Source organism: Felis catus, chromosome D1 (assembly GCF_018350175.1).
Source record: "Felis catus isolate Fca126 chromosome D1, F.catus_Fca126_mat1.0, whole genome shotgun sequence".
Classification (NCBI taxonomy): Eukaryota; Metazoa; Chordata; class Mammalia; order Carnivora; family Felidae; genus Felis; species Felis catus.
In genome coordinates, this window is record NC_058377.1 from 68449288 (window position 1) to 68461933 (window position 12646).

The following is a 12646-nucleotide window of genomic DNA, read 5'->3' on the forward strand; positions in this document are numbered from 1 at the left end:
TTCTAATCCCAGAATGCGTACATAGTCTGTGCTACATGCAGAGGGGAGTTAAGGTTTCGAATCAGCTGGCCAGAAGATAGGGAGATTATCTTGGGTAATCAGGGGGCGGGTGCTCAACGTAATCATGAGGGTCCTTCTGAGTAGAGGAGGAAGATGAGAGGCAGAGGCAGACGTGTGAGGGCGAAGCGGGGGTCAGAGTGATGCGATTTCGGGCTTTGAAGATGGACGAGGGCCGCGAGCCAAGGAGTGTGTGTGGCCTGTGGAAGCTGGGAAAGGGAAGGAGCCGAGTTCCCCCCGCTGGAGCCTCCGGAAAAGAATGCAACTCTGCCCCTGATTTTGGCCAGTGAGCCCTCCGCCCTCCAGAACTGTAGGAAAATAAGTCTGTGTTGTTTTAAGCCAGTAAATTTGTGGGAATTTGTGACAGCAGCCATAGGGTACTAACATAAACCCTTCCTCTGGGAGCTTACATTCGCGTAGGGGGAGATAGATAATAAGGAAATAAATAGGGAAATAAACATGGTGTGTGGGACGGGCAATTGCTCTCCTTTCTGTGGGGTGGTGAGCCAGGCTGCTGAGCTCAGATGTAGCAGCAGAGAGCAGGGGGCAGGACAGGCTGGGTGGAGCTCACCAGTCGGCCATCCCCCCAGCCATCGGCACCCCCCACAGGTCATGCCCCTCCTTTCCATCTCAGTGCTCCTGGGCTCTGGTGGGATGCACAGCTTGCGCTCCGGGCTCCTGCTGGGGAGGGGCAGGTGTGCAGAGTCAGGTGCAGGGGTGGGTGGGGCTGCTGCCAGAAGTCTGGGCCAACTAGCTTGCCCCCAGGAGGCCTGCTGGTGAGGCCAGGAGAAGGATGAGAACGATGAGAATATGGATTTGTCAGAGCGAGGGAGGGAGAGCCAGCTGCCTCTGCGAGAGCCTCTCCAGGTTTTTGTGGCGCAAGCTCTTGACTGAGCTTAATGAGCGGCACCTAGAAGCAGCTCTAGGTAGTTTCGTTGGAAATATCTTCGCCGCAGGCATTTTCACTGCATTACTAATCAACCGTAAGGCAGTTTTGCAGTAAAAGATAAAATAACTGGCTGGCTGGTTACATTCCCCCATTGATGAATCCACTGCCTTTGGCAGAGTCGACGTATTGAATGAAGCTAGTTGTCAATTGGGTTTTATTTCTCCATGGACACAATTCTCACTTTTATGTTACAGTAGACCCTGCTCTCCTCTTTTTGGGCTCCAGGGTTTCTGTTACCTGTGGCCAACCGCGTTCTGGAAGCAGATGATCCTTCTTCCGACATAGGGCCAGAAGGTCAATAGCAGCCCACCGGGTCACGCTGCCTAGGTCATTCACCGCACTTCATCTCATCACGTAGGCGTCTTATCATCTCCCATCAGCACAGGAAGAAGGGTGAGTACGGGACAATAAGATATTTTGAGAAACACACATTCACATAACCTTTATTACAGCATAGTGTTATAATTGTTCTATTTTATTATTGTTAATCTCTTACTGTGCCTAACTTATAAGTTAAACTTTATCCTAGGTGCGTATGTCTAGGAAAAAACAGTACATCCAGGGGTTCAGTACCCTAGGGGGTCTTGGACTGTGGTCCCTCGGGACCAAGGGGGGACTGCGGTAGGTAAATGTCAGCTAGCCTTTACAGTGGTCTTACAGCAACCGGTAGGTGGGCCATCTTAAGACGGTGGATGGTAACAACTACCGAGATCACTTTGATAGAAGATCCGGTGATAAAGCTTCCTGGAGGCGTGAAATAGAAAGTAAAAGGCCAGACTGCATGCTACACTCTGCAGGACAGTGAAAACGTACCAGTCCCCACAATAGCAAAGCTCAGTTACAAGTGCGTTAGAGCCTTAGTCTTTCTTCCCCATGCCCAGAACGAGCAGCCCAGAACCATGCACAACACGATGCAAGCGTGTATCCTCGTGCTTGGAAAACTGATACCTCTCTTAATGAAGGAAGAAATTAATTATGAATTGTATTAATTTTTTTCATGTTTCACTATATCCTTAATTTTTTTTTAATGTTTATTCGTTTTTGAGAGAGAGAGAGAGAGAGAGAGAGAGAGAGAACGAGCAGGGGAGGGGCAAAGAGAGAGGGAGACACAGAATCTGAAGCAGGCTCCAGGCTCTGAGCTGTCGGCACAGAGCCCAACGTGGGGCTTGATCCCACAGACCATGAGATCATGACCTCAACCGAAGTCGGATGCTCAACCGACCTAGCCACCCAGGTGCCCCTCATTATATCCTTTTCAGTGTCCCTCTTTTAGATTTCATTATTTTATCTTCATAGCAGAATTGCCTTCCAGCAAACTAATTTTGTGGCAAGGATGTTCATGGCAAAATGCCAGACACGCCGAGAAATCCTCCCTTTAGGAGGCTGTAAAACACCACTTGGACTTGACTTTCATCTCGCCCAGCTGCTTACCAAAGCCTTCCTCTTTCATCTTCGAGGGCTTTAATTGGCAGGTCTGAGCCCAGAGAACTACCTCGGGAGGTGGTGGAGGCCTGGCTTGAAGTCGGCCTCCCCAGCCCCTCCCTGTTCAAGTCACTGAAGTCTGCTCCAACCCAGAGCTTACGCAGAGCAGGTCTTGAGGAGCAGCAGCCTACCACCAGTTGGGGGGCTGCTACTCAGCTGTAGACTTTGAATGGATGGTGCCTTGTGGCCTATGTTCAGGAATTCATGTAGTGCACTGCTCAAGGGTGTTACACCTAAGGGGCATCTTCCACTTGGTAGATTCACACTAACTTATGTGAGTGCATGCTGGATGGCACAGGGACTCTGGGTCGCCAGATAGGTATCAGGGAAGAGTTATCTTTGACCTCAACTCACGATGGCACTTGGGCCTGTGCATGAGCTTGGCATACGTGTGTGCATCCTATAATGCCTGCGCTCTAGCTGCCCTTTAGTGCCTGACTCACAGGCCCCTGAGACTTTGAACCTGACATGGTTGCCTCACAGGGGGTGGGTGGGGAGGAGCGGGGTTTCCTGTGTCCCCAAGTGTGCCCCTGTGTTGTGTGTGCATGGAGCCAGTGCTGCTGTTCAGCAGGCAGAGTTTAGGTTGTTCAGAGATCTACTCACTCGACCTTTCTTTTAACCTGAGGAAGGGGCATCTTTTCCTAATTTGCATGAAGGTGTCCCATGGGCCATGCAGGCCCCGCCCTGGTTCACAGAGACGCAGCCTTTGCGGTCGCCGTCTGTGCAGTGAGGCCTCACCCTCCATGTCCCTGTGTAACGTTTCAGTTCTCAAGTAGCTCCCGCCCTGCTCCCCGGGTCAGCCTTGACCTGGACCCTGATTCCACTCATCTCTGTCTCTTAACCCCGACACTGGACCCAGAACCCTGCCCCTGCCTGGTGTCCACAGTGGCTCGGCTCACTACCTGCAACTCACCTGCCCTGCAGAGGCCTCGGCTAGGGCCAAAGGCAGTGTCCGCACCGTCACGGATGAGCCGAACATGGGAGTTGAGAAAATACTTCTGAAGCTAGACCTAGGGAAGGGGTAGAGTGCAAACCAGGAGAGCCTTTCAGGGGAGGAACTGGGCAACGTGGATGCACGTCTTTTGGGACCATGATGCTGCTCTAGGGAATTTGCGCTTCAGAGAGAATCCACGATGTGTGTACAGATTTTGCCAAAGGTGTTAGTTGAAGCATTGTCTGTGTTAGCAGCAGTTGAAAATAACCCAAAAGTCCATCAGGAGAAGGAGTGACTGAATCATAGATTGTCCTTGACTTGCACACACAGGAGCGTTCCCAGAAATCCATCCAAATGTCAAATGTTTGAAACTGGGACAGTAGCTTATTTTGAAAAACTAACAGTAGCTTTTAAAGTTTATTTATTTATGAGAGAGAGAGAGAGAGAGCGCGCTCATATGCCAGCAGGGGAAGGGACAGAGTGCAAGGGAGAGGAAGAATCCCAAGCAGGCTCTGAGCTGTCAGCGCAGAGCCTTGATAAGATAAACTGCAAGATCATGACTTGAACCAAAATCCAGAGTCAGACGCTTAATCAGTTAAGCCACCCAGGTGCCCCTAAGCTTTATAAAGTTGGAAATGATGTTAATATCCACGATTCCTCTCCCCCACCACTATTTTAAAAACATTGTCAAATCACTGAACATGCCTAACTGTTTAGACACAATCTTGAATAACATGTGTCTGAGTTGGGGTTTCCCCAAAAGCAACACCTGAGACAAAAATTTGAGTGCAGGCAGGTGGGAAGTCAGGCTGCAGGACACGGAAGCAGTAAATGCTGAGGGGCGACGGTGAGGCACTCGTTGGGTCTGCTATGGTATGCCTCCAGATTTTGTATGTTTTTCCCTGAATCTCGTTCTTTTCTTTAACCAATGAACCTACAGGCGGCAAGCCAATCCAAAGGGTGTTCATTTGAGAATAAAGATTCCCCACATGGTTTCTGATCTTTGTCACAGTTTAGTGATTAGGTGTCAACCTTTCTACTTTCCACGGCTCTTTATAAAATAGTAAGCATCGAATGCAATCTCCAAGTAAGTGCACAAGAAACAGCACCAATGGCCAACACTTATAAAAACATACTCATGTTCACTTTAGCCTCATTGCAATGGTATGGGGTAGATACCATGATGGCTATTGGTAGTTTATAGATAAAGAAGTGGAGGCCCAGGGAGGTTAAGTAACTTGCTCGTGGACACACAGCCATTAGGCAGCAAATGTTGGCAGTCTTGCTCCAGAATGCTTGCTCCTAATCAGCCTATATGGCAATGCCTGGGCAACTGCTAGGAACAGTTGCTTAGCTGATTGGTAGAAGTCTGAACGTGGCGTATGGAATGGAGTTGAGGGGTGTTAATATTAACGTACAAAAATATAAGTTTTCAAATTTAAATATATCAACACCAGGGCAGTACCAAATGGTTTATGGCTGTAGCCGGTAGAAATCTTAGTCTATTAACTCGGGTGGGCTAGAAACATACATCTCATTATTTCCAGAGCCTGAGATGAGTTTTATTTTAGACATATCTCACTAAATGGGGGAGAATAATCCCAATAAGTGCACGGGTTGCCTTGACCCCTCTCCTGGGGCCAGGGAAGGTGTATGGTGACGTATGTTGGTTGAAGTGGGATGGCGTTAAGGGTCGCAGAGAGAGGGCCTTCTTGCCATTTGTTACTGGGTCCCTTGTCCACACCAGCTCCTCCATCCTGAGTCCCGCTGGGTGCGCTGGCTCTGTGGCAGTGAAAGGGCATCTCTCGAATGCCCTTGACGACCCTGAAAGCAAAGCCTGTTTCCTTCTGCTTTCTGAGATCAGCCCCTGTGTCTGCATGTGACACCGTCCTTTCCCTCACCCACCCCTACACGAGGGGACTCTGCCCGGGAGAGGGAGGGGCAATGTAGTGCAATAGACCCTGCTCCTGTCCTAGCCTCTCTCTTTCTCTTTTTCTCCCATCGAAGAAGTTTTTTTTTGGTGTTTGTTTTTGTTTTCCTTTCAAGAGTGAGAAAAACAGCTCCGTCCAGCGACTCTAGCTCCACATCGGGTGTATTCTCCATCGCCAATTCCTTTCTGTTGCTGCTGTTTTGGTTTTTTATTGTTGAATAACAAGCTACCCTATAAATTGGTGGTATAAAACATACATTTTAATTTGGTCTAGAGTTGCCAGGTGAACTATGGTGAATATGTTACCTGTGTATATTTTATCCTTAAGTGTTAAAAAATTAAAATTTATCTTCAAATACTATATGTATAAAACTTAATCCCAGTTAAATTTGGATTTTAGACAATGTACTTTTTTTTTTTAGTATAAGTATATCCCATGCAATACTGGGGACATACTTAGACTAAAAAATTACTCGTTCTTAATCTGAAATTCAAATTTAACCGATGTCCTATCTTTTTATTTGCTGAATCCAGCAACCCTATTTTGGTCACTGTTTTGTGGGTCAGGAATTTGAGCAGGGATTGGAAGGGGTAAAGGATACCCTTCCATGTTGGGTCTTCACGTCCATGTCTGGTGCAAGGGTGCTTCCCAGCCTCACACTCTCTCTTCACATGAAGTCTCATCCTCCAAGGCTTTTCCATGAAGTTGGGGATTCTCACACAATGGCGGCCTCAGGATAGTCAGCCTTCTTACTAGGAGGCTCTGAGACCTGGCTCCAGAAACAGGAAACAATTGCTGTCAGTCTCTTCAGTCTTGGGTATCACAACCGGTACGACATCACCTCTGCCTTATTCTACCGGCAGAATCACAAAACCCGCCTGGCTTCACCAGGAGGGGACATAGACCCTGCTTCTTCATGGGAGCCGTGGCAAGGGATCTATAGTCATCTGTAATCTGCCGCCTCAAAGCTTGAATGCCGTCTGTGTTTCTTACACGGTCCATTTCCTGAGGCAATGATACCAGCTCAGTTCAACAGCTGTCTGATTGGAGGAAGGGTCTCAGAAAAGGAGGACATTCAGAAGGGTAGGGGAAACTTGGTTAGTATTTCAATAGGTCATCCCACCATACAACCAAAAAACTTGATAGGGTCGGATATTACATACAGATGATCCCTGACTTACAGTGGTTCTACTTACGAGTGTGTGTGTGTGTGTGTGTAAGTAAGCTTCACTCCCAGCAAGGAGCCCCATGCAGAGCTTAAACTCGTGACCGTGAGATCAAGACTTGAGCCATCCACGTGCCCCTCAACTTAGGATTTTTTTTTTAACTTTACATCGGTGTGAAAGTGACACACATGCAGTAGAAACAGTCGTCTGAATTGTGAATTTTGATCTGTTCCTGGGCTAGCGATATGATGAACCTGAAGCTTCCAGTCAACCACGCCATCACAGGGTTTAACAACCGATACCCTCACAACCCTTCTGTGGTCATACAACTGTTCTGGTTTTCGCTTTCAGTACTGTGTTCAATATGTTACGCTAGGTAGTCAACACTTCATTATAAAATAGGGTTGGTATCAGACGATTTCGCCCAACTGTAGGCTAATGTTCTGAGCACGTTTGAGGTAGGCTAGGCGAGGCTATGATAGGTTGGTTAGGTGAATAGGCGTATCTCTTTTTATTGTGCTTCGCTTTATTGCACTTCGTGGATACAGTGTTTGTTTTTTTTAAACAAATTGAAGGTTTGTGTTAGCCCCACACCATGCAAGTCGATTGGCGCCATTTTTCCAACAGGATTTGCTCACTTCTTGTGTGTGCCTCACAATTTTAGTAATTCTCATAATATTTTAAGCTTTTTCATTATTTATTATGGTGATTCATGATCAGTGATCTCGGATGGTACCACTGTAATTGTTTCGGGGTATTGTGAACCGTGTTCATATAAGGTGGTGAACTTAAATGTTGTATATGTTCTGACTGTTCCACTGACTGGCCATCCTCCCATCTCTCTCTCCCTCTCCCTGGGCCTCCCTATTCCCTGAGATGCAAGAATATTGAAATTAGCCCAGTTAGTAACCCTACCATGGCCTCTAGGTTTCAAGTGAAAGGAAGAGTCACATGTCTTTTTTTTTTTAGAGACAGAGAGACAGAGACAGAGAGAGTGCATGAGCTGGCAAGGGAGAGAAGGAGAGAGAGAGAGAGACAGAGAGAGAAAATATCCCAAACAGGCTCCACATACAGAGCAGAGCCTGATGTGAGGCTTGACCCCATGATCTTGGAATCATGACCTGAGCTAAAATCAAGAGTTGGATGCTCAACCAACTGAGCCACCCAGGCACCCTGTCTCTCACCTTAAATCAGAAGTTGAAAATGATTAAGCTTAGTAAGGAAGCTGAGCTCGGCCAATAGCTAGACCTCTCACACCGAACAGTTAGCCAAGTTATAAATGAAAAAGAAAAGTTCTTGAAGGATAATTAAAAGTGCTATTCCAGTGAAAACACAAATAATAAGAAAGTTAAAAAGCCTTATTGCTGATATGGAGAAAGTTTTAGTGGTCTGGGTAGAGAATCAAACCAACGACACCATTCCCTTGAGCCAAAGCCTAATCCAGAGCACGGACCTAACTCTCTTTGATTCTAGAAAGGCTGAGTGTGGTGAGGAAACTGCAGAAGAAAAGTTTGAGGCTAGCAGAGGTTGGTTCATGAGGTTTAAGGGAAGAGGCCGTCTCTGTAACATAAAGGCACAAGGTAAAGCAGCAAGTGCTTATATAGAAGTTGCAGTGAGTTGTCCAGAAGATCTAACTAAAAGAATTAATGAAGGTAGCTACACTAAATTACAGACTTTTAATGTAGACCTAACAGCCTTCTACTGGAAGAAGATATCATCTGGGACTTCCATAGCTAGAGAAGAGAAGTCAGTGCCTGGCATCAAAGCTTTAAAGGACAGACTGACTCTCTTGTTAGAGTCAAATGCAGCTGGTGACTCTGAGTTAAAGCCATTGTTCATGGAACATTCTGAGAATCCTGGGGCCCTTAGGAATTGTGTGCAATCTACTGTGCCTGTGCTCGATCAATAGAACAACAAAGCCTGGATGACAGCACATCTGTTTACAACGTGATTTATGAATATTTTAAGTCCACTGAATATTTAATATTTGAGACCTGCTCAGAAAAAGAGATTCCTTTCAAAATATTACCGCTCATTGACAATGCACCTGGTCACCCAAGAGCTCTGATGGAGATGTACAACAAGACTCACATTTTCATGCCTGTAACACAATATCCATTCTGCAGCCCATGGATCCAAGAGTAATTTTGACTTTCAAGTCTTATTATTTAAGAAACATATTTTGTAAGGCTGTAGTTGCCATAGATCGTGATTCCTCTGATAGATTTGGGCAAAGTCAGTTGAAAACCTTCTGGAAAGGATTCACCATTCTAGATGCCATTAAGAATATTCGTGATTCATGGGAAGAGAACAAAATATCAACAGTAACAAGAGTTTGGAAGAAGATGATTTGGGCCCTCATGGATGACTTTTAAGGAGGGACTTTAGTGGAGGAAGTAACCGCAGACCTGGCAGGAAAAGCAAGAGAATGAGAATTCGAAGTGGAGCCTGAAGATGGAACTGAATGGCTACAATCTCATGATAAAACTTGAACAGATGAGGAGTTGCTTCCTGAGGAGAAAAAAAAGAAGGGTTTTCTTGAGATGGAATCTACTCCTGGTGCAGAGGCTGTGAAGACTGTTGAAATGACAACAGAAGATTTGGAATGTTACATACGCTTAGTTGATAAGGCAGAAGCAGAGTTTGAGAGGATTAATTCCAATTTTGAGAGAAGCTCTACTGTGGGTAAAATGCCATCAAATAGCATTGTGTGTTACAGAGAGATCATTCATGAAAGGAAGAGTCAATTGATGCAGGAAACTTCAATGTTGTTTTATTCTAAGAAATCGCTACAGCCAGCCCAACCTTCAGCAACCCAGCAACCTGATCAGTCAGTAGCCATCAACACTGAGACGAGACAGTCCACCAGCAAAAAGATTATGACTCCCAGAAAGCTCAAATGATGGTTGGCATTTTTTAGCAAGAAATTATTTTGTAATGCTTATTTGTTTGAGAGAGAGAGAGAGAGAGAGAGACAGAGAGAGAGAGAGAGAGAGCAGGCGAGCATGTGCACAAGTAGGGGAGGGGTAGGGAGAGAGAGAATCCCAAGCAGGCTCTGCACTGTCTGTGCAGAGACCAATGTAGGGCTCAGACTCACAAACTACAAGATCATGATCTGAGCCAAAACCAAGAGTCAGACAGTCAACCAAGTGAGCCACTCAGGCGCCCCAAGAAATTATTTATTTATTTATTAAAAAAAATTTTTTTAACATTTATTTATTTTGGAGGGAGAGAGAAACAGCAGGAGCAGGGGAGGGACAGAGAGGGAGACAGAATCCAAAGCAGGTTCCAGGTTCTGAGCTATCAGCACAGAGCCCAAAGTGGGTCTCGAACTCAAGAACCGTGAGATCATGACCTGAGTCAAAATCAGACGCTTAACCGACTGAGCCACTCAGGTGCCCCCACAAGAAATTATTTTTAAATTAAGATATGTACAGAGCTTTTTTTTTTTTTTTTACACAGTGCTATTGCATACTTAATAAACTATAGTATTAGTGGAAACATAACTTTTATACGCACCGGGAAACCAAAAAATTCATTCGACTCACTTTATTGTGATATTCGCTTTCTTGGGGTGGTCTGGAACTAAACCCACAGTATATCCAATGTGTGCCTGCATTTTTGACTCACAATATTTCAACTTAGGATGGGTGTATTAGGATGTAACCCCATGGTGGGTCAAGGAATATATGTAATGACTCAGAAAGATATTCATAAAATGTTAGGTGTAAAAATCAGGTTACAACAATGTGTTTACAGTATGATGTTTAACAAAAAGTTACCATATAAATATTGGATAACTATATTCAATAATATTGCATTATTATTATTGCATATTAATTATATGCAATAATATTAGTAGTTTATCTGCAAAAGGTGTGATTCTGGCAGATTTTAAGCTTTTTGCTTATGTGTGTTTTTGGTATTTTATAAAATGAACATATGTTGCTTTTATTTTAGGAGTAAAAAGGTTATCATAAGACAAAACATAATTCATTGTCCTCTGAATTATTCACCAGTTTGTTATTTGTATAAATTCTGTTGAGCATGTACCTGTTACTATTCTTCTAGTCTTTGCGGATTCCGCCATGGACAAGCCAGACGAGGTCTTCCAGAAAGCTTTTGGAGAGGGCATGTCACCAACACCTTGATTTTGGACTTCTAGCTTCCAGAATTTCGGAGAATAAATTCCTGTCGTTTTAAGTCACCCAGGTTGTGATAATTTGTTATGTTAGCTCTGGGACACGAATCTATCCCCTTTATTCCTTGAATCTTATTAGCCAATGATGTAGATTTCCATTTTGGAAATAGGCAGTCTATTCGTCTCCCATCTAAAGGTGGGGAAACTGAATTTCTGTTTAAATCTGTAGCTCATTCCAGACTCCACAGAGTGTGGCTTCTGTAGCAAAACCAGGAGTCAAACCCTCGTCTCTCTCCCCCCCAGGTTTAGGTTCTCCCCGTGATTCCCCAGCTTATAGACTGGGTTTCCAGCAGGTTTCTTAAAAGTTTTTTTTTTTTTAATTCCAGTGAGTTAAAATACAGAATAGTATTAGTTTCAGGTGTACAATATAGTGATTCAATACTTCCATACAGCATCTGGTGCTCATCACAAGTGCCCTCCTTAATCCCCATCACCTATCCACCCATTCCCCCACTCACCGCCCTTCTGGTGACCATCACTTTGTTCTCTAAAATTAAGAGTGTGTGTCTAGGTTTGCTTCTCTCTCTCTCTCTCTCTTTTTTCCCTTTGCTCATTTGTTTCCTGAATTCCACATATGAGTGAAATTACGTGGTATTTGTCCAGCAGTTCCTAGTAAGTCTCATGCATCTGTTTCTAAGATCATTGTTACCTTCCCTTCGCTGCAGTGACAAAACACCAGCCCCTGGAGACCTTTCCCTGGTAGGAGCTCCTCCTCTTGGCTAATGAAAAGGGAAGTGTCCTTGCATTAAGGCTGGCCCTGTTTTAAGATCAATGAGTCCAGGCTGGGACGAATGGACTGAGACAGCTGTTTCCAGGTGTGTTGGCTGCCATTTACATCTGCAGTAGCTGATAGGCCCTCTGTCTCATTGTATCGAGGCCAGGGTGTACCCCTCACTCAGGAAACCACAGCCCCTCCTCTGACAAGGAGAAGAGAGGCCTGCCATCGCTTTCCTTTCTTTCTTTTTTTCTTCAGGCTTTAAAATGAATACATGCTTTTTGAAGAAACATATCAGAAAAGATAAAGGACAAAACAAACAACAAGAATTACTTATATAATCACCAGCTGTTTACTATTTCTACATATCCAGAAGGAAAAAAGTCTATATATATACATCTGGTTGTGTTGCATGTACAGACGCATTCAACAGAATGCATTCGACGCATTCACACAGAACAAATTCAAGTGTGTTTAAAAATAAACATTTATCTATAGACTCTTTGCTCATGGAGAAATCAGGCCACCGGAACAGCTTTTGTACTCTATCCTAAGCGTTTCCCCAGGTTGTTAAAAATTCTTGGTAAATACCATTCTTAATGGTCACATACTAGTCTAGCGAGTGCATCACCACTTATTAATCATTTATTATCTGTTACTAAGCATTCAGATTCTAGTTTTTCATTAACTTAAAAAAAACACTGTTGTGAGCATCCTTGATATGTCTTTGTGTACATTTCTGATTATGCCCTTGACATGAACTTACTGGGTCCAAGGTTATAGACATAACTTTTTTATAGCTTTGCTGAGGTATGATTTACACAACATAAAATTCACCCACTGTAAGCATATAATTCAGTGATTTTTAGTAAACGTAGACAATCATGCAACCATCCCTATGGTTCAGTTTTAGAACATCTTTATCACGCCAGAACATTTCCTCCTGTTCGTTTGCTGTCAAACTCCCATTCGAGCCCCAGACAATACCGATCTGCTTTCTAGCTGTAGAACTGCCTTTTCTAGACATTTCCAATAAACAGAATCACACAATATATATTCTTTATTGCATAGTTCCTTTCCCTTAGCATACTGTTTTTGTGGTGTGGTGATGTAGCATGAGTCAGGACTGAGTTCCTTTTTATTGCTGAACAGTATCTTGTATGGATGGACAACACTTTGTTTATCCATTTACCTGTTGATGGAAATTTGGG

General features: G+C 44.4%; 1 pseudogene; it reads left to right on the forward strand.

The window, feature by feature from the left end:
- Window positions 1-859: 859 nt before the first annotated feature.
- Window positions 860-10670, forward strand: LOC109492003 (annotated as a pseudogene).
- Window positions 10671-12646: the final 1976 nt, after the last annotated feature.